Source organism: Balaenoptera borealis, assembly GCF_965194805.1.
Source record: "Balaenoptera borealis genome assembly, chromosome: 1".
In the NCBI taxonomy this organism is placed as follows: domain Eukaryota; kingdom Metazoa; phylum Chordata; class Mammalia; order Artiodactyla; family Balaenopteridae; genus Balaenoptera; species Balaenoptera borealis.
This window is the reverse complement of record NC_138860.1, coordinates 48,663,448-48,682,683: the sequence shown is the minus strand read 5'-3', so window position 1 is coordinate 48,682,683 and position 19,236 is coordinate 48,663,448. Positions and strand designations below refer to the sequence as shown.

General features: G+C 40.8%; 1 pseudogene across 1 annotated transcript; it reads right to left on the bottom strand.

Moving 5' to 3' along the window:
- Positions 1–672: 672 nt before the first annotated feature.
- Positions 673–2,569, bottom strand: LOC309631110 (transmembrane epididymal protein 1A pseudogene; annotated as a pseudogene). Its single transcript has one exon. The product of its transcript is annotated as a transmembrane epididymal protein 1A pseudogene (transcript).
- Between the last annotated feature and the right edge of the window lie 16,667 nt (positions 2,570–19,236).

The window sequence follows — 19,236 nt, the reverse complement described above, 5'->3', positions numbered from 1 at the left end:
TCTTCATAGATAAATTTTCTTCCTATTCTCAAGGTATGTATGGATTTATCTTTGTTCTCTAGATTGATTGGAACATTATTGAAGCTTATTTAGAAGTTTAGGAAATTTAGTATTGTGGTCAAAAACTGACTCGGACCAGAGTGTGTCCTTTAGTTGGTACTTTTCCCAAAGATATCCTCAGCTGGATCCACAGCCCATCCTCCCTCACTCCTATCCCATTAGTTGATTTGAATCATTGTTTATTTCACATTTCCACGCCAAATTTTAGCGGGAAGCAAATAGCGCTTGGGTACATTTTCTGGATACTTGGACAACACGTAAACTTGGCTCTATATTTTTCCTGACCTCCTTTCCCCTCCCCCCATTTCTTTTGAACCGGTTCTTAGGAGACTTTTTACTGGGTTGGAGAGTGAGAGGCTTGGCTGGGGTGATGTGAATGTAGTGCCCTCTGGTGGAATTTTGTGAGAATTGCAAATTTCTCCCCCCAACCTTAAGAGTGTTTGGGAAGTCTTTTCTTGGCTGGCCTTCAAGGGGAGGGCTTCTCTGTTACATCTCAAATACTATAGTAAATTAATAGCATGCAAGTTTATTACCTATACTGGATATTTTAGAGATATTGTGTTGGGGATATCAATTGATTACTTGAGGTTTGTTTATCATTATAAGATTAGGCCTCAAATGACTAGAAATGGGCAGCTGGCAGCACCTGTGCTTTTTCATCATCTGCCACCAATGTGTATGAGGGGTAGAGAAAAAAGGAGTTCCCCCAACAAAGGTAATTGGAAAGAGTCTAGGAACCAAGAATTCAGGGAAAATAGCAAGGATCAGAAAACTTGGTCACAAACAGTTGTTATCCTCAGCCCTCACTAGGATCTGAGCCCAGACATTTAAGACCCAGCTAGAAGTTGAGAGTCTGCCAGACTCTGCCTGCTCCACTTCCTGCAGCAATTTGTAGAGGGGTCCCGCGGTGCTCGTGTAACATGGAGCTTCTCTGGACCCCGTCAGCTTCCAGCTGGGACGGTAACAACAATGCCAAAAGTAAGAGACGCCGTAGATTCCCAACAGGCACAAAGCATTGATCATCACATGCCAGCAGAAGAAGGTGGTGACAAACATGATGTCATTGATGACATCGTCCTGCCACGGGTAGCCAGTGACTGGTTTGTACAGAATGAAGCCAGCCTGTACCAGCCAGGAGCCCATGATCTGAAACAGAAGGGTCTCGATCACTGAGAGTTGAAATGTGTCAGGAGCCCACAGCTGTACGGTCAACACCAGCATCAGCAGCAACACCACCAAGATGAGCAGAGAGTGAACCTGCAGCTCCACCCCTGCTGAGTCCTGAACATGTGACACCAACAACAGCAGGAGCACATAGAAAGTCAGCACCAGGGTCCCTTTTTCTAGGGGCACACAGCGCTGAGGCAGCAAGTTTTTGCCCACGACCTCTACACAGCCATTGAGGGTGAGAAGGATGAACATGGTGACGTGCTGCCACTCTTTTGCCGTACATAAATCTTGGTGGCAGCTCCTTGTTCATCAGTATCACCCCGCATTAACGCAGCTGATCTCCTATGCTGTCAAGCCAGAGCCAGCCAGTGTCTTCAGCAAACCTCCGTAGGATATTTTCCACAGCCTGGCCCATCTCCCCTTATTCCTGGGAGGGGATGAAGGATACAGGAAAGAGTCACTGAATAGCACAGCTTTGGAGACCACTACTGCTTGATACAGTCCATATGAGAGTAGAAACAGCCCTGGGTACACGTGACCAATAAAGAATCCCATTGAACTACAAATCATCTAATGAAGGTGAGAAGAGTAAAACCAAGGCACGTCCACACCTTCTGGGGCCACTTGAAGATCTGGACTTTGGAAAGAATTGCATTCCACCAACTTTTATCATTTCGCCCCACCCACTGCTCCCCCACAGAGAGGAAGTGCTTCTTGAAACAAGCCTACGACTTTGGTGGTGTAAAGCCTCATTGTTCCATTCCATTCTGAGACATTGGGAACTAACTGGCTTCTGCCAAAGAAGAAAGCTGGTGAATGTGCCTTTAAGGGCACCCCTCTAGGGCCCTTGGGGTGCTGTGGTCATACTTGTCCCTTTCTCCTATGGCTTCCTTCCCCTGGTACTGCCCATCACTCAGAGAAGGCTACAGAAGCATGGGATGGGGTTAGGGCTTGCCATGGTCTCCAGAGGAAGCCTGAGCACTCACAAATCCTCGCGTTTCCTTTGGTATCTCTCAGACATAACTTTGGCCTGATTGCAAAGTTTTCTTTCTGGACACATATATTTAAAAACATTTGGATATATGAGCATGTTTCGTACCTATCTGGCTTTTCTTCTTTCATAGACACGTTCTGAGGATCACCAAGAAAGCTCCCTTCCTCTCCTCCCCTTATCTTTTCACCTCCCCACCTTGGTCTCCCCACTTCAGCATTTCTACTGGCCACTAAATGGATCTGAAAAGCTAACTTTTGATACTGATTTTAGGAACAGTGGGTATTTTGTACTGTGTCAGCCTAACTAAGCTTGAGCCATGTTTCCTAGAGTTACCTTCCCTATATGATTCCAGATTGAGTTGGCTGCAAGAGAAGTTTACAAGAGAATCTAAAGGTGGAAATGAAGCAACCTAAGACACTCTGAAGGTGTAGGGTACCAGGCGCCACTGCAGTTCACGCATTCAGTTACAGATCTGCTGGCTCAACTCCTTGGCATGGACAGCCAGGCCTACAGCTCCCTCAGCTTCTCTTTCTGCAAAGGGCACCAGCTGCTTCTGCAGGCCACCTGCCACTGAAGTATGAGGTGATGAGAGGAAGACAGAGGCTTCAGCCTATCTTCATAAGCTGCAGTTTTTCCTTGCTCTTCCCCAACTTCGTGTAATATACTTCTTCCTGACTGCTGCCAATTTGAGCTGAAATGGCCTCCACCCCATCACACAGAGAGGCAAGAGCCTTCCACAGACTTCCTCACTACAAATGTGTAAGGTCTAATATCCATAAGAAATCCATATTCCCATGATCTATCCCTAACTGATACAAGGGATTAAGGTGTAATCCCTAAAATGTAGATACCATTGAGAGGAGTGACTCCAGTGAGCTAGTGTTGGCCATTTGGATTTTAATGTAAATTAGCCCATCAGCTTCATTTATCTATGACTCCACTAGTGTCTAATGCACCTCAGAAGACAGAGTCCTAGGTATTGGGTAACAGCCAGCTGAGTATAAAGCAGAGAGGATGATGAAGAACAAAGTACAGATAATGTGAAGCTCACAAACGTCCTGGGTTTACTGTGGGAGGTACATGGAATAGGAATTTCTCTGGGGGTGATAATAATGCTGAGGGGAGAAGTTCACTGCTCACCGTGAATGGTACTGACATCACAGTCTTCTGTGTAATCATCTGTCCTTACAGTACAAGTAATGCTGTGGAGCAGAGAGGCAGCACCTGTAGGCTGACAGTGCCCCTAGTGAAGAGGAGGAGAACTTACACACAGGTCACAGCACTGCCTCTGAGACCTCACTCCTACCCAACTACCTACACTTCCATAAGTCTGCTTAATTCCAGAAAAAGTTAAATCTCTTTCTGCCCTTGAGGATGACAGTAATTCAGATTTCTTCTTGCTATTTAGAGGTTTGGTGGGGCTAGGGATTTGAGTGTGAAGGGAAATTAGGAAAGCAAAGCTTAATTCAGCTTTCTGGGGGAATTTTTTAACTTTAAATTTTAAAGTTAGGTATTTTTATTCAATTAATATACAGTCATTATAGAAAAGTCATATAAAATGCATCAGCAAAAAGAAGAACATCACAAATCATCTAATTTCATAATCTAGAGGTGACCATTGTTACCACTGAGGTGTAGAAACACAGTTCTAAGAAAGCAGCATGAAAAAGTGGAAAATGCATCGACTGGAAGTCAGAAATCTGCCTTCTCACTCCAGTTCCCCTTGATTTGCTGCATGTCATACCCCTCATCTAAAAAAAACTGAGTGTTGAACTTAACTTTCTATTAAAGTGAAAATAAAAGGGCATGAATATGGTTGTACAGAAGTGAACATGTTTATCTTCTGTCTCCTTCTCCCTTTTGGTGAATTATCAAAACACTGGGAGAGCTCTGTAGTGCTCAATGCTCAGAGGTAGGAGATTCAAAGGGAAAATCTGAGTGACGCTTCTGAAGTAAGTCAGGAGGAGAGACTCCGAGGGATTCTCTTAGGTTCTTGGATTTGCTCTGGGAGAGGCACAGGGTCCATCGCTCCTCTATGTATCAGCAGGGCCGGGACAGGAAGCATGTGGTTACAGGCCTCAAGAGGAGCCACATTTGGTTGCTTTTAATGTTGCTTCTAGTACTTCGAGGCTGTGGTCCTAGTAAGGTGGGGGCAGCAGAGCTTTCTCCAGCTCCTATCCTCCTCTCCCCAGTTGTTCCTGCAGCTGTGAGTCAGTGGTCAGAAGAGGAGAGAGAACAGCAGCACTGACCCAATAGCAATGTGAGGTTGAAAGTGGAACATATGAGGACAAGGAGCCCCACTTAAGGTCCCGTCTGGGTTGCTCAGGCCCCCACCTTGGCCAGGCACCAGGGCTGCATGTTGTTCATTAAAACGTGAACATCCTGACCAAGACTTTGAAGATAGGAATCGCCCATCCCAAACCAGACACTCACTGCCCACAAGTAGCCAAGAAGGAAGCGAAGGGTGGTGAATGATTAGCAGAGCTGGCAGACAGCTCCAGAGTCTGTGGACACCAAGTACCTGGAAAGAGTTTCATGAGGCAAACTCAGCTTGACCACAGGAGCCCACGGAGGTCCTTCATGGCCTGGCTGCTCCACGGCGAGACTCCCCCTCAGACCTGTCTTCCACCCCCCGCCCCCCATGTTCTTGAGGGGCCCCAGGCACAGCCACTGCCACTTGTCTGGCATGAAATGCCAGGATGAGCCAGAATGCCTTCAGGAATTCGGTAAATATGAATTTACTAACTGCTGTGGATTCTGCTGAGTACAGCAGGCATATAAAAAAGTATATGATGTACTTCTTATCCACAAAGGGCTTACAATTTGAAGGCATACATCTCTACACACACTCAAACACACATACACAAACACACAACATATAGAGAACTATTTAGACTACCTTGGTTCCATAGAAATCAAATGTCATGTATGTAATTTTAAATTTTCTAAAGCATTTGATAAAATTCAACATCCATTCATGATAAAAGCTCTTACCAAAGTGGGTATAGAGGGAACATATCTCAACGTAATAAAATATGTTTATGACAAACCCATGGCCAGCATAATACTCAATGGTGAAAAGCTGAAAGCCTTCCCACTAAAATCTGGAAGGAGATAAAGATGCCCACTCTCACCACTTCTATTCAACATAGTATTGGTAGTCCTAGTCACAGTAATCAGACAAGAAAAAGAAATAAAACGTATCCAAATTGGAAGAGAAAAGGTAAAATTGTCACTATATGCAGATGACATGATAGTATATATAGAAAACCCTAAAGACTCCACACAAAAACTACTGGAACTAATAAATGAATTCAGCAAGATAACAGGATACAAGATTAACATGCAGAAATCTGTTGCATTTCTTTACACTAATAATGAAATATCAGAAAGAGAAAGTAAAAAAAAAAAAAAATCCCTTTTAAAATCACATCAAAAAAAAAAACTTAGAAATAAACCTGACCAAGGAGGTGAAAGACCTATGTGCCGAGAACTATAAAACAATGATAAAGGAAACTGAAGATGACATAAATAAATGGAAGGATATCCTATGCTCTTGGACTGGAAGATTTTATATTGTTAAAATGGCCATACTACCCAAAGCAATCTACAGGTTTAATGTGATCCTTATCAAATTACCCATGACATTTTTCACAGAATTAGAACGAGTAATCCTAAAATTTTTATGGAAGCATAAAAGACCCAGAATTGCCAAGGAAATCCTGAGGAAAAAGAACAAAGCTGAAAAAGAACAAAACTACAGAGCTACAGCAATCAAAACACTGTGGTATTGGCACAGAAAACAGACATATGGATCAATGGATGAGACAGAGAGCCCAACACACCTATGATCAATTAATCTTCAACAAACAAGGCAAGAATATGCAATGGAGAAAAGACAGTTTCTTCAGCAAGTTGGGAAAAGCTGGACAACCACATGTAAATCAATGAAGTTAGAACACTCCCTCTCAACATACAAAAAAATAAACTAAAATGGCTTAAAGACTTAGATATAAGACATGATACTGTAAAACTCCTAGAAGAGAACATAGGCAAAACATTCTCTGACATAAATCATACTAAAGTTTTCTTAGGTCAGTCTCCCGTGGCAATAGAAGTGAAAGCAAAAATAAACAAATGGGACCTAATCGAACTTATAAACCTTTGCACAGCAAAGGAAACCATAAACAAAACAGAAAGGCAACCTATGGACTGGGAGAAAATATTTGCAAATGTATCGACCAACAAGGGCTTAATTTCCAAAATATAAAAACAGTTCATATAATTCAATAACAAAAGAACAAACAACCCAATCAAAAAATGGACATTTCACCAAAAGAAGACATACAGATGGCCAATAGGTATATGAAAAGATGCTCAACATTGCTAATTATTAGAGAAATACAAATTGAAACTACAGTGAGATATCACCTCACACCCATCAGAATGGCCATCATTAAAAAGTCTACAAATAACAAATGCTGGAGAGGGTGTAGAGAAAAGGGAACCCTCCTACGCTGTTGGTGAGAATGTAAGTTGGTGCACCTACTATGAAAAACAGTATGGAGGTTCCTTAAAAAGCTAAAAGTAGAGCTGCCATATGATCCAGCAACCCCACTCCTGGGCATATAGAAAACTATAATTTCAAAAGATACATGCACCCCAACATTCATAGCAGCACTATTTACAATAGCCAAGACATTGAAGCAACTTAAATGTCCATTGACAGATGAATGGATAAAGAAGATGTGGTGTGTGTGTGTGTGTGTGTGTGTGTATGTGTGTATATATACACACATACACACACACACAATGGAATATTACTCAGCCACAAAAAAGAATGAAATAATGCCATTTGCAGCAACATGGATGAACCTAGAGGTTATCATGTTAAATGAAGTTAAGTCAGAAAGAGAAAGACAAATACCATACAATATCACTTATATGTGGAATCTAAAATGTGATAAAAAATGAACTTATTTACAAAGCAGAAACAGACTCAGAGACATGGAAAACAACGTTATGTTTACCAAAGGGGAAAGGAGGTGGAGGAGGGATAAATTAGGAGTTTGGGTTTAGCAGATACAAACTATATAAAATAGATAAACAACAAACTGCTACTGTATAGCTCAGGGAACTATATTCAATATCCTTTAATAAACTGTAATGGAAAAGAATATGAAAAAGAACATATATATAATGTGTTAGTTTCTGGTGTACAGCAGATCAATTCAGTTATATATATATATTATATGTATGTTAGTTTCTGTTGTACACCAGAAACTAACACAACATTATAAATCAACTATACTTCGATAAAGAATTAAAAAGCAAAAAAAAATTTTCTAACAGCAACATTAAAAACATAAAAAGATGAAATTAATTTTAATGAGATATTTAACTCAATATGCCCACATATCATTTCAACATGTAATTAATATAAAAGTTATAAATGAAGTATTCTTTTTATAAATGAAGTATTTTAGATTCCATATTTCATACTACGTCTACAAACTACAAAGTTTTTTTTTTTTTTGGCCGTGCCTCAGGACTTGTGGGGTCTTAGTTCCCCGACCAGAGATTGAACCCGGGCCCACCGCAGTGAAAGCACCGAGTCTTAACCACTGTACCTCCAGGGAAGTCCCACCAGCATTATGTTTAACATGTACAGTGCATCTCATTTAAGAAGAGCCATATTACATGCTCAATAGTTACATGTGGTTAGTGGCTGCTATATTGACATACACAGATTTAGACAGTATAGAATGACATGTTGAGTGAATTTTAGTTTTAGTGAAAGGAACAGTTCATGGTGGAGGTAGAGGTTTCTTCAGAAATGGCATCTAGACAGCTATACTATAAACTTAATGGTTGTAGGATTTTAGTATGGTGCTTTCCAAAAGCATCTTTTAATTTACTTCCTTTCTGTTTGGGAGGGGCACCATTATCATCATCATCATCATCAAAAAATGATTACAACTCACCTTGCTGCTAGGCAGAAATACACCACAGGAAGAGAGAAAGCCAGAGGTAGGGGCTTGAGCAGAACTACACAGGGAGTGGGTCCATGGAATCACAACAAGGTCAGAGCCCATTTGTTTATGTGCCAAACTTTCATCTTATTTCAAGTAGGGGTTACTAAGTCTTGGGGTTTGTCACTAACTTACCAAAACAAAGCTCACAAGAGATGGAAAACAACATTCTCATTTCTTAGTTTGAAAGGACACATTTGCTTTATTTCTCCTGGCACACCAGCTCATAATTTTCCTCTTTGAAATTTCCCATAATGGGAGTTTTATACCTCATTGCATAACCATGACTTAGGGTTTACAGTTCGTATAATAGATTTCAGTTACTTTTGGTGATCACATTTCAACAGCTGCAAATTTCTTTTTCTTCTGGAAACTTTTGGCAAGGTGGAAGCACATACTCACCTTACCTCTGTTATACCTATTTCTTCCCTTATGACTATGGTATTAACTCACACCCGTGGCTGAGGACAGAACTCAAAGACCCAGAGTCTGTTTCTCCATAGATCAATCCTATTCCAAACCAGAATCTGCATCCCCAAATCAGGAGTTAACCTTTGTGCCCTCTTGTGCAGGATTCTTAACTCTGCAATTTGGGAACCCCACTGTAAATTTCAAAATTCCCTGTGGGAGATACATCTATCTCACCACTGAATATTCTTGCTCCCCTCCTACAATGTAGGGTGTTGTTGGGAAGTTGCCACTTAGCCAGGGACCATGTTACCTGCGTGTTCAGTGACTGAGTCTGGGCCAGTGGAATGTGTGTGGAAGTGATGTACACCACTTCAAGACACGGCTCATAGAAACCTCTCTCCTATTCTTCACCCTTTCTTTCTCCATATCTGCTGGCTGAATACAAAAGATTATGAGGCACTAGAGAAGGACAAAGTCACAAGATGGGAAGAGTCTGGCTTCTGAAAGACCAGGTGAAAGGCTGCCTACTAACTAGAAATGCTGGCATTTAATTTTATGAATGTGGGAGAAATAATCTGTTGTATTAAGCCAATCTGACTTAAGGTTTTATCTGTTTTAAATCAGTTAATTAATCCACATTGTCTACCAGGCCTCTAACAGGCCCATTGAGAGCTCATGTAAATGCAACTCTTGGCCATCACCTTTGATGTGCAAACTACCTGAAGGGTTAAGTTGATTACTCCCACCCAACTCCCTCCTCTGCCTTCAGTATCCCAAAGTCTAGAATTCTCACGTACCTTGGCCAAGCCACTGCTTCTGGGGCCCAGGAAAGTGAATTCACGAAGGTGCCTTATGATTTTGGGTACGGAGCACAATATCTTGGTGGTCCTGAAGCTTCTCATTCTCATTAGGACCTCTGCTTCATTTTGGATACAATCTTCCAATAACAGGGCCACACATCTTAATGAGATACAGTGTTTCTCATCACTGACCAGTGCTTCACCCCAAACTAATACCACCTGTAATTGTTTTCCTATTGCTATGCCACAAATTAACATAAAATTCGGAGCTTAAACAACACAAATTTATTATCTCACGGGTTCCATGGGTCAGGAATCCAATATGGGTTAGTTGAGTCCTCTGCTCAAACTCTCACCAAGCTGATATCAAGGTGTTGTCTGGCTCAGGATCCTCTTGCAAGCTCACTGGCTGTTGGCAAAATTCAGCTCCTTGCTGTTCTAGGACTGAAGCTCCCATTTCTTGCTGGCTGTTAGCAACTAGTGGTTGCCCACAGTTCCTTGCCATGTGGCCCTCAGTGGAAGTTCATAGCATGGCTGTTTGCTTTCTTCCAGGCCAGCTGGAGTGCATCTCCTTGATGATTCACCTGACTAGGTCAGACCCATTCAGGACAATCTTCTTTTTCACTAATTCATAACTCAGCTGATTAGTAACTAATCATGGGAGTGATATTCCATTATATTCTCTGGTCCCACTCACACTCAAGGGGAGGGTACGGAGCATGTATACCAGGGGCAGGAATCTTGGGGGCCATCTAGAATTCTGCTTACCAGACCATCCAATCCTCCGTTTTGTTCATTACTCTAAGTTGCAATAAATTGTGCACGTCTTTGTATTTTCTCATTATTATATTGCTAATACCTTCACAGTACCTGGAAAATAGTAGCTATTTTAGGATTTTTTTAATGAATTAATTAATCCTTTGGTCATCTTGATTGAATTTGGAAGACTTCCTTAATGTGTTACCTGCAAATTTACAAATTAGTCTCCTTCGTTGTATGTGCACTTTTGTGAAATTCAGTTGTAAATTTTTTTCTCTTGTCATTGTTCCAAATATCTGGGAGTAAATTCTGTTTAAGGCTTATGGCCTCCTGTGCAAGTACTCCACTGGTGTTTCAGATAGGGTCCCAACAGAAAATTGATGGCAACCCAAATTGGGATAGTTCAAGGAAGGTTTGTTAAAGGTACTTCTTACATAGACCTGGGTAGGGTGTAGGGACACCACGAGGAATAGTTGAGTAACCGTTGGAGCTATTACTACCTCTAGGCCCCAAGGGACATGGGATGAGCAAAGTTCCTGGGTATGTGCAAGTACAGTGTTGTGGGTTGCATGATGGCCCCTAAGAATATACTTCCAAGTCCTAATCCCAGAACCTGTGAACGTGACCTTATTTGGCAAAGGGGTCTTTGCAGATATAATTAAGGATCTTGAGGTGAGATCATCCTGGATTTAGGGTGGGCTCTAAACCAATGACAGATGAGCCTATAAGAGAAAGGCAGAGGGATTTTTGAGACACAGAGGCACACAGAGGAGCAATGTGAAGGTGGAGGCAGAGATTGGAGTGATGCATCTACAAGCCAAGGAACACTGAGGATTTCCAGCAGCCATCAGAAACTAGGAGAGAAGCATGGCACAGAGCCCCCTAGAGCCTCCGGAAGGAACCAGTACTGCCTACACCTTGATGTTGGACTTCGACATCCATAACTGTGAGAGCATAAATTCCTGTTGTTTTAAGCCACCACGTTTGTGGTCATTTGTTGTGGCAGCCTGGGAAACTAATACTGATGGTGTTGTGGTGGCAGGGTACAGCCAGCCTGAGGTGACCCCAGAGATAGCAGCTAAGAGAATAATACCCTAATCTCACTATTCTTTCCATCCTCTGCTGGGGCTAGTCATTGGCCAAGTGCTGCCCGAAGCCAGAGGATAAGGGAGCTCAATGATGTGTTACAGACCAGGGCAGTCTTCTGGGAGAGGGAGAAGGGTGGAGGTGAAAGATGGATTTGGAGGGGCAAGTTGAAAATATATGGCACATCTGTTTTTAGGTTATGGTAGGGTAACCATAGATCCTGATTTGCCTGGAGTAGTTTGGTGTTTACCTGTTGTTTCAATGGAAGAATTAATTTTGCATATTTTCTCTCTCAAGTGTCCAAGTTTAAATAATAAATTATATAGTCACATTAAGTATAGGTTAAAATCCGATTGGATCATTATTCAAATGGAGATAAAATCTGCTGTAGGGTATGTTAAGTAAAGCAAGTCACACCCATCAAGATGTCCTCTCTCTTGATTGCCGTATGGTTGTAGCCATTCTTGACAGGTGTAAGAAGAAAATTTAAGACTTTCTGAAGTTAACAAGAACGCACCTGTCTCCAAAACCTGGATCATATGCCCCATATTTTCTGCTTTTAACTTTTTTCACTTCATCTTGGAGATCTTTTCACGTCAGGACACAGATATCCCCTATTCCTTTTCACTTCTTCATAGTACCCCATAATTTATTTACCCATTCCCCCATTGGTGAACATTTATTACTTAAGGTTACCTATAGGGACTTCCCTGGTGGCACAGTGGTTAAGAATCCGCCTGCCAATGCAGGGGACACAGGTTCTATCCCTGGTCCGGGAAGATCCCACATGCCACGGAGCAACTAAGCCTGTGCACCACAACTACTGAGCCTGCGCTCTAGAGCCCACGAGCCACAACTACTGAGCCTGCGTGCCACAACTACAGAATCCCGCACGCCTAGAGGCCGTGCTCAGCAACAAGAGAAGCCACCGCAATGAGAAGCCCATGCACCGCAACAAAGAGTAGCCCCTGCTTGCTGCAACTAGAGAAAGCCAGCGCAGCAATGCAGACCCAACGCAGCCAAAAATAAATAAATAAAAACAAATAAATTTATAAAAAATAAAAAATAAATAAAGTTACCTATGGACACAGTGATTCAGTGACTCTTCTTGTACATGTTTTTTGTGTAGATATGTGAGTATTTCTAGAATAGACACTGTGAAAGAGTTCTTAGCTACAGACAAGAATCCATTCTGGCTAGTTTAAGGGAAAGAAATTTATTAAAATAGATGTTAGTTCACAGAATCATTAGGAAGGCTGGAGAAAGGCTCCAGCTTAAGTTTGAAGGACCAATGCCCAGGACTTCACTGTCAGATGGGCTTAGGTTTTTGCTTCTGGCACTGACCTCAGAACTACAGGGCAAACCAGCTTGGTGATGAACAGAGGCTGCCATCTTTGCCACTACTCTTGTTGCAGAATAGAGACCCCATGCAGATTCAGTTTTCTTACATTGCTCAATTCTCAGTTGAAATCTTAAGTGGGTGTGTCTAACTGGTCACATGCCTGTACCCTAGCTGGCTACAAGGGAGGTCAGCGTTAAAAACAGAAATCTATCAGGAAGGCAGGCCTGACAATGTGGAAACTGATCAAAGTGTTGGGAGGCTATTTCAAAGATGTTGTTAGGCTCACATGACAAATGTCCACTGCAGGTAGCAGGAAGTGGAATTGTTTGCTTGAAGGATATATGCACTTTAAATTCTGACACACCAAAAGTCTGCCAAGCTGACTTCAAGGAAATGTAGACCAATTCATATTTCCACCTACAGTGTACGATAATTCCTTTTTCCCTAATCTTCTCCGACAGTGGATAATATTGTTTCTTCAAAACTTGTGACAATTTTTGACAACCTGATGGTGAAAATAAATCCTACTTTATTTGAATCTGTTTTTCTCAAAATTGTTTACATTAACATTTTTAAAAATAATTTTTTGATGACTAATAAGAACCTGCTGTATAAAAAATTAAATAAAATAAAATTCAATAAAAGTAATTTTTATGTGTTTTGAACAGCTCTATTTCAGTCTATTTATTTATTTATTTATTTATTTATTTATTTATTTATTTATTTATTTCTGGCTGTGTTGGTTCTTTGTTGCTACGCGCGGGCTTTCTCTAGCTGCAGCGAGCGGGGGCTACTCTTCATTGCAGTGCACAGTCTTCTCATTGTGGTGGCTTCTCTTGTTGCAGAGCATGGCCTCTAGGCACGCGGGCTTCAGTAGTGGTGTCACTAGGGCTCAGTAGTTGTGGCTTGTGGACTCTAGAGCGCAGGCTCAGTAGTTGTGGTGCACGGGCTTAGTTGCTCCACGGCATGTGGGATCTTCCCAGACCAAGGATCAAACCCATGTCCCTTGCATTGGCAGGTGGATTCTTAACCAATGCGCCACCAGGGAAGTCCCTAGGTTAACAATTTTTCTCTTTATTAATCATTTGTTCTTCTTCTGAGTCATAGTTACTTATATCTCCTACTATTTTTTTGTATTAAGTTGTCTTTTTGTTTGCCTATTAATGTTTTCTCTATATATTCTGGGTATTGATTTTGAGTGTACATTACATATATTGAGCTATACAGTAGGAGTTTGTTGTTTATCTATTTTATATATAGTATTGAATAGTTTGTATGTGCTAAACCCAAACTCCTAATTTATCCCTCCTCCACCTCCTTTCCCCTTTGGTAAACATAACGTTGTTTTCCATGTCTCTGAGTCTGTTTCTGCTTTGTAAATAAGTTCATTTTTTATCACATTTTAGATTCCACATATAAGTGATATTGTATGGTATTTGTCTTTCTCTTTCTGACTTAACTTCATTTAACATGATAACCTCTAGGTTCATCCATGTTGCTGCAAATGGCATTATTTCATTCTTTTTTGTGGCTGAGTAATATTCCATCGTATATATATACCACATCTTCTATACCCATTCATCTGTCAGTGGATGTTTAAGTTTCTTCCATGTCTTAACTGTTGTAAATAGTGCTACTATGAACGTTGGGGTGCATGTATCTTTTCAAATTATAGTTTTCTCCAGATATATGCCCAGGGGTGGAGTTGCTGGGTCATATGGCAACTGTATTTTTAGCTTTTTAAGGAACCTACACACCGTTTTCCCTAGTGGCTGCACCAACTTACATTCCCACCAACAGTGTAGGAGGGTTCCCTTTTCTCTACACCCTGTCCAGCATTTGTTATTTGTAAACATTTTAATGATGGCCATTCTGACCAGCGTGTGGTGATATCTCATTGTACCTTTGATTTGCATTTCTCTAATAATTAGTAATGTTGAGCATCTTTTCATATACCTATTGGCCATCTGTATGTCTACTTTTGGAGACATGCCCATTTTTTGATTGGGTTGTTTGTTCTTTTGTTATTGAATTGTATGAGCTGTTTGTATATTTTGGAAATTAATTCCGTGTTGGTCGCATCATTTGCAAATATTTTCTCCCAGTCCCTAGGTTGTCTTTTCATTTTGTTTATGGTTTCCTTTGCTGTGCAAAAGCTTATAAGTTTGAGAGTCAAAAGAGGATCTTCTCCAGACTCCCACTGTCCACGGCTCCTCCTCCTGTTCCTGTGGGTGTGATTCCTGGGACTCAGGCTAGAGGTGAATCTGCAGCCAGTGGCCAATGATTTAATCAATCATGAAAAAGGACCTGGTTCAAAGAGCTTCCAGGTTGGGGAACCAGAATGCTTCCGCATGCCATTATCCATTATGCAGGTCCCCAAACTCTATGAGGACAGGAGCTCCTTTGTTCAGGACCCCAGTTTATGTGTCTCTTCATCTGGCTATTGATCCGGCTGAGTGTTGAGCTTCACAGAGAAGAGCACCCACTTTTCCTGCCAAAGACCCACTGTATCAAGATTGGAGGCAAGGAGAACTAGCACAACCTGTCTATCTTTGTGGGTTCCTGCCCAACCTCGTGGACTGCTGCTCACCTTTGAAAACTGCTGTCAGGCAGGGAGTCTCCTCCATTCTGCCTTATTGTAATTGACCAAAAATCTGTTTCATGCAAGCCATCTAAAGACCAGAATCAAATGGTTCCTGGACCAGTATTTGTATCCAGAGTTCAATTCGAATGGCACTGCTTTAGTTCTTAATTTCCATCACAGCTCTGCATAATAGGCTTTCTCAGATTTCATGATTCCTGGGAGAGCTGTGAAAAAAAGAGAACCTGCTCCTCTTGGCTGTGATGATTTCTCATACTTTCCTCATTTTTGATGACATTGACAATGCTGAGGAGTACTGCCCTCTTCTAAAGCCCCAGAGCCTTCTGCTTCAGTTGGCAGAAAGGGAAAGAGACAGTGGATGAGCCACTTCAGATTCATAAAAACCCCAGCTTAGAGGAGCTGTCATCCTTTTTTATTTCTGGTATGGAGTGATGGAGATCTCCTCTACCATGCAGTGCTAAGGCAACATTTCCAATTTGAATATTCCATTGATCAGGCTGCTGCAGGTGGCCTGGCTTTAGGAAGACCAGCTGGGTGGCTGACAGAGTCTTGGTGCTCCAGCCGGGTGTCAGGCCTGAAACTCTGAGGTGGGAGCGCTGAGTTCAGGACATTGGTCCACCAGAGACCTCCAGGCCTCATGTTATATCAAATGGCAAAAGCTCTCTCAGAGATCTCCATCTCAATGCTAAGACCCAGCTCCACTCAACAACCAGCAAGCTACAGTGCTGGAAACCCTATGCCAAACAACTAGCAAGACAAGAACACAAACCCACTGATTAGCAGAGAGGCTGCCTAAAATCATAATAAGTTCACAGAGACCCCAAACCACATCACCAGATGCAGTCCTGCCCACCAGAAAGACAAGATCCAGTCTCATCCACCAGAACACAGGCACCAGTCCCCTCCACCAGGAAGCCTACACAACCTACTGAACCAACCTTACCCACTGGGGGCAGACACCAAAAACAATGGGAACTATGAACCAGCAGCCTGCAGAAAGGAGACCCCAAACACAGTAAGTTAAGCAAAATGAGAAGACAGAGAAATACACAGCAGATGAAGGAGCAAGGTAAAAACCCACCAGACCAAACAAATGAAGAGGAAATAGGCAGTCTACCTGAAAAAGAATTCAGAGTAATGATAGTAAAGATGATCCAAAATCTGGGAAATAGAATGGGGAAAATACAAGAAATATTTCACAAGGACCTAGAAGAACTAAAGAGTAAACAAACAATGATGAACAACATAATAAATGAAATTAAAAATACTCTAGAAGGAATCAATAGCAGAATAACTGAGACAGAAGAACGGATAAGTGACCTGGAAGATAAAATAGTGGAAATAACTACTGCCAAGCAGAATAAAGAAAAAAGATGAAAAGAATTGAGGACAGTCTCAGAGACTTCTGGGTTAAATTTAAATTCACCAACATTTGAATTACAGGGGTCCCAGAAGAAGAAGTGAAAAAGAAAGGGACTGAGAAAATATTTGAAGAGATTATAGTTGAAAACTTCCCTAATATGGGAAAAGAGATAGTCAATCAAGCCCAGGAAGCACAGAGAGTCCCATACAGGATAAATCCAAGGAGAAACACGCCAAGCCACATATTAAACAAACTATCAAAAATGAAAAACAATGAAAAAATATTAAAAGCAACAAGAGAAAAGCAACAAATAACATAAAGGGAATCCCCATAAGGTTAACAGCTGATGTTTCAGCAGAAACTGCAACCCAGAAGGGAGTGGCAGGACATATGTAAAGTGATAAAAGAGAAAAACCTACAACCAAGATTACTCTACCCAGCGAGGATCCCATTCAGATTCGACGGAGAAATCAAAACCTTTACAGACAATCAAAAGCTAAGAGAATTCAGCACCACCAAACCAGCTTTACAACAAAACCTAAAGGAACTTCTCTAGGTAGGAGACAAGAAAAGGAAAAGACCTACAATAACAAACCCAAAACAATTAAGAAAATGGTAATAAGAACACACATATCGATAACTACCTTAAATATAAATGGATTAAATGCTCCAACCAAAAGACATAGACTGGCTGAATGGATACAAAAACAAGACTTGTATATATGCTGTCTACAAGAGACCCACTACAGACCTAGGGACACATAAAGGCTGAAAGTGAGGGGATGGAAAAAGTTATTCCATGCAAATGGAAATCAAAAGAAAGCTGGTGTAGCAATTCTCATATCAGACAAGATAGACTTTAAAATAAAGACTATTAAAAGAGATGAAGGAAGACACTACATAATGATCAAGGGATCAATCCAAGAAGAAGATATAACATTTTAAATATTTATGTACCCTACATAGGAGCACCTCAATACTTAAGGCAAATGCTAACAGCCATAAAAAGGGAAATCGATAGTAACACAGTCATGGTAAGGGACTTTTAACACCCCACTTTCACCAATGGGCCAATCATCCAAAATGAAAATAAATAAGGAAACACAAGCTTTAAATGATACATTAAACAAGATGGACTTAATTGATATTTATAGGACATTCCATCCAAAAACAACAGAATACACTTTCTTCCCAAGTGCTCATGGAACATTCTCCAGGATAGATCGTATCTTGGGTCACAAATCAAGCCTTGGTAAATTTAAGAAAATTGAAATTGTATCAAGTATCTTTTCAGACCACAATGCTATGAGAATAGATATCAATTACAGGAAAAAATCTGTAAAAAATACAAACACATGGAGACTAAACCATACACTACTAAATAACCAAGAGATCACTGAAGAAATCAAAGAGGAAATCACAAAATACCTAGAAAAAAATGACAATGAAAGCACAACGACCCAAAACCTATGGGATGCAGCAAAAGCAGTTCTAAGAGGGAAGTTTAGAGCAATACAATCCTACCTCAAGAAAAAATAAACATCTAAAATAAACCACCTAAACTTACACCTAAAGCAATTAGGAAGAAGAACAAAAAACCCCCAAAGTTAGCAGAAAGAAAGAAAGAAATAAAGATCAGATCAACAATAAATGAAAAAGAAATGAAGGAAACCATAGTTAAGATCAATAAAACTAAAAGCTGGTTCTTTAAGAAGATAAACAACATTGATAAACCTTTAGCCAGACTCATCAAAAAAAAAGGGAGAAGCCTGAAATGAATAGAATTAGAAATGAAAAAGGAGAAGTAACAACAGACAATGCAGAAATTCTAGGGATCATAAGCGATTACTACAAGCAACTATATACCAAAAAAATGGACAACCTGGAAGAAATGGACAAATTCTTAGAAAAGCGCAACCTCCTGAGACTGAACCAGGATGAAATAGAAAATATAAACAGACCAATCACAAGCACTGAAATTGAAACTGTGATTAAAAGTCTTCCAACAAACAAAAACCCAGGACCAGATGGCTTCACAGGTGAATTCTATCACACATATAGAGAAGAGCTAACACCTATCCTTCTCAAACTCTTCCAAAATATAGCAGAGGGAGGAACACTACCAAACTCATTCTATGAGGCCACCATCACCCTGATACCAAAACAAGACAAACATGTCACAAATAAAGAAAACTACAGACCAATGTTACTGATCGACATAGATGCAAAAATCCTCAACAAAGTACTAGCAAACAGAATCCAACAGTACATTAAAAGGGTCATACACCATGATCAAGTGGGTTTTATCCCAGGAATGCAAGGATTCTTCAATATATGCAAATCAATCAATGTGATACACCATATTAACAAACTGAAGGAGAAAAACCATATGATCATCTCAATAGATGCAGAAAAAGCTTTCAACAAAATTCAACACCCATTTATGATAAAAACTCTCCAGAAAGTAGGCATAGAAAGAACTTACCTCAACATAATAAAGGCCGTATATGACAAACCCACAGCCAACATCGTTCTCAATGGTGAAAAACTGAAAACATTTCCACTCAGATCATGAACAAGACAAGGTTGCACACTCTCACCACTATTATTAACATGG